Source organism: Tachyglossus aculeatus, chromosome 21 (genome assembly GCF_015852505.1).
Source record: "Tachyglossus aculeatus isolate mTacAcu1 chromosome 21, mTacAcu1.pri, whole genome shotgun sequence".
NCBI lineage: Eukaryota > Metazoa > Chordata > Mammalia > Monotremata > Tachyglossidae > Tachyglossus > Tachyglossus aculeatus.
The window spans coordinates 33,192,484-33,196,519 of NC_052086.1; the positions used below are offsets into that span (position 1 = coordinate 33,192,484).

General features: G+C 44.4%; 1 non-coding gene across 1 annotated transcript; it reads left to right on the forward strand.

The window, feature by feature from the left end:
- Positions 1–3,633: 3,633 nt before the first annotated feature.
- Positions 3,634–3,771, forward strand: LOC119943098. The gene has a single exon (XR_005455579.1). It is a non-coding gene; the product is annotated as a small nucleolar RNA SNORA7 (small nucleolar RNA).
- The last annotated feature ends 265 nt before the right edge of the window (positions 3,772–4,036 follow it).

The following is a 4,036-nucleotide window of genomic DNA, read 5'->3' on the forward strand; positions in this document are numbered from 1 at the left end:
AAGTCAGAGGGCAACCTGAATCCTGGCTTTACCAGAAGAGAAATATTACCTGAGGCAGTTGCAAGCTTCCAATTTCTCCTAGCCCCACCCTGGGAAAATTCCCTCACCTCTAATTCAGCAGCTGACTCTGGGAACCTTGTCACCCACCATCTGGCTCTGGGACTGAACCTTACTGGTCATGGGAGCCCTGACCTTTGACCCTCAATCACTGGCAAACTGATGAGATGAACTTGGGTAGGTCTGAAAGATCCACAACTTGGCTTCTCCTGACACTGGCCCCTCTCACACAATCTTCCCAATCAATCCATCAATCACTCATGGTATTTACTGAGTGCTTACTATGTGCATAGCACTGTACTAAACGCTTGGCAGAGTATGGTACAACAGAATTAATGACATGTTCCCTGCCCATAACAAGCTTAGAGTCTAGAGGGGACCCACACTAGAGGTTTGGAGACTGAAGCAGAAAGAAACTGAGTTCTTAAAACCTGGTTTATGTCCTGGACTTGGTCTCTTTGAGGAAATGAGGTAAATTAAAAGAGAGGGGGAGGCAGACATTAATATAAATAATTTAGGATATGCAATATATAACAAGTTAAGAATATGCACGTAAGTGTTATAAATAAGTCCCATCTCTGCTTCTTCATCACTTGAGAGCTCTTTCTGTGCACATTCCCTCTGAGGATGCTACCCACTTTCTTTCATCTTGGGAAGCAGCATGGCCTAGTGGACAGACCATGGGCCTGGGCATCAGTATGACTTGGGTTTTAATACTGACTCTGCCATGTGTCTGCTCTGTGACCTTGGGCAAGTCAATTACTTCTCTGTGTCTGTTACCTCATTTGTAAAATGGGGATTTAGATTGTGATACCTATGTGGGACAGGGACTGTGTCCAACCTGATGAACTTGTTTCTACCCCAGCACTTAGTACACTGCCTGGCACATAGTAAGCACTTAATGAATACCATGGTGGGGGGACTACAAGAAATTGGAAAAAGAATTGGAAAATAACCCAAATAGATAATAAAAATAATCAAACTCTCCAAAGCCAGAGGAACCCAGATATCTAAAAGTCAGAGCAGTTCAATCTGGCATGCACTGAGCATGTTCAACCAGACACAGGGATTGAGGGACAAAGGTCAGAGGGAGGTGACAGGCAGAGGGTACCATTGGCCAGAGAGTGGGAGCTGTGGGTCAGAAAGTAGAGTCAAGAGGTAGGTAGCCTGGCCAAGGGGAAAGATTACAGGACAGAGAGTCAGGGATTCTGATTTCCAATTCTGGTTCTGCCATTATTTGATGGGTGCTCTCAGGCAAGTCATTTAAATTCTTGGTGCTTCTGTTTCCTCATCTGTAAAATAATGGTGATGAGGAAGTTGATGAGGAGGATATTTATTGAGGGCTTATTATGTGCCAAGTACTGACTTAAGCACTAAACACTCTTCGACCTCTCAGCTGCCTTCAACACTGTGAACCATCCCCTTCACTTCAACATGCTATCCAACCTTGGCCTCTTCTGGTTCTCCTCTTATCTCTCCAGCCATTCATTCTCAGTCTCCTTCATGGGCTTCTCCTCCCACTCCCATCCCCTTGCTGTAAGGGTTCCTCAAGGGTCAGTTCTTGGTCCCCTTCTGTTCACATCTATACTCACTCCCTTGGTGAACACATTCACTTCCACGGCTTCCACTATCATCTCTGTGCTGAGACATTCCACTCTCTCGTTCACCCCAAACAGACAATCCATCACCAAAACCTGTTGACCTCGCCTCCACAACTTCACCAAGACCTGTCCTTTCCTCTCCATCCAAACCGCTACCTTGCTGGTTCAATCTCTCATCCTATCCCAGCTGGATTACTACATCAGCTTCCTTTCTGATCTCCCATCCTCCTGTCTCTCCCTGCTTAAGACTATACTTCACTCTGCTGCCTGGATTATCTTTGTACAGGAATGCTCTGGGCATGTCACCCTGCTCCTCAAAAATCTCTAGTGGTGACCTATCAATCTTCAAATCAAGCAAAAACTCCTCACTCTTGGCTTCAAGACTCTTCATCACCTCTCCCCCTCCTTCCTCACCTCCCTTCTCTCCTTCTCCAGCCCAGCCCGCACACTCCACTCCTGTGCCATTAACCTCATCATTGTGCCTCATTCTCACCTGTCCCACAATCGACCCCTGTCCCACGTCCTAGCTCTGGCCTCGAATGCCCTCCCTCCACACATCCCCCAAACTAGCTCTCTTCCTCCTTTCAAAGCCCTACTGAGAGCACACCTCCTCCAGGAGGCCTTCCCAGACTGAGTCCTCCCTTTTCCTCTCCTCCTCCTCCCCTCCCCACTGCCCCCCCCACTTCTTTCCCCTCCCTACAACGTTTGTGTATATTTGTACATATTTATTACTCTGTTTCATTAATGATGTGTATATAGCTATAATTCTATTTATTTTGATGCTATTGACACCTGTCTACTTGTTGTCTGTCTCCCCCTTCTAGACTGTGAGCCCATTGTTGGGTAGGGACTGTCTCTATATGTTGCCGATTTGTATTTCCCAAGGGCTTAGTACAGTGCTCTGCACACAGTAAGCTCTCAATAAATATGATTGAATGAATGAATACAAGATTATCAGCTTATACATAGCCCTTGTCCCTCATTATGCTTGCAGCCTAAGTGAGAGAGAAAACAGATATTGACTCCCCAGTTTACAGAAAGAGACAGATGAGGCACAGAGAAGTTGAGGGACTTGCCCAGAATCATACACACAGCAGCCAAGTGGTAGAGTCAGAGTGAAACCCAGATCCTTTGACTCCCATACCTGAGCTCTAGTCACACTTCTTCTACAGTGGGGTTTCAATATCTGTTCTTTGAGTCCCATGAGGGACAGGGATTGAGTCTGTTTACTTTGTATCTACATAAATCCACAGTAATTGGCATTACTAGGCACTTAATGAATACCACAATTATTATTATTAGGGAAGCTTAATTATTGTACCAGAATTCCAGTGAACTGGCCTGATAGAGTTAAAGGGGTTGCCTGGATTCCCTAATGGGATCTCTGACGAGATTCTGCCAACCCCAGACTCTTAGCTGGACTTCATTTCCCATTATATCCTGTTTAGCATTTATAGGCTGATCTGACCCAAAGGCTAAGATACATGATTTTCCAGGTTTCTCATTGTTTAATTTCAGAAACATAGCTTGGTAAATTTATAACCAATTGCTTCAGTCTTTACAAGCCCCAATTAAAAATCATTTTCCATCGCTCCTTCCATGATAAATTTTCAAAAGGCTCCGTGTTCGCATCATAGGCATGAAAAAAAATATTTCCCTAACCAGACAGGGATTGAAATATCTTTATCTCTGTACTGATATAATACCAGCCACTGTTACCACTGGAAACAGGAAATTAAAGACAGAGGGCTATTATCAGTGTCTGCAATTCAATCAGGTTATCTCTAGAAAATGCGGGAAACGACTTATCACCACCTGCTTTCAAAGTCATAATTTTGTGTTCGAAAAGCAAGTTGATTGGGGTCAAGATGTTTGAAAAAATACATCGATCCCATCGAAAATAGGGACAGTCATTTCAACAAGCTTTCTTAAGTGCTTGGAAGTAATGGGATACATTAATTGCAATAATAGTAGCACCCTCTCAGGATCACACCTGGAGAGTTTCCAGTGCTCTCCCAGTCTCAGTTACTGGAGGGAGAGTCAAGCAGAAGCATAATCTTTCCATTCCTAGCTTGGCCAGTGGCTAGCAAGTGGAAAGCAATCTGCTTCAAGTCAAAACTCACTTGTGCTGACCAGAAGCGGCATGGGAGAGAGTCGAGGGAGGATTCTCATGTTGACTGCGCGGAAGGAGGCAATGATAAACAGCCTCCGTATTTTTACCAAGAAAAATCTATGGATACGCTACCTGAACAATTACAGATAGAGAGCGGGGAATTCTGGAAGAGATGTGTCTTTTGTGTCACTCTGAGTTGGAGATGACTGGATGGCAAAACACAAGATAATAGTAGCACTTTGAATTTATATTGAACCTATACTTC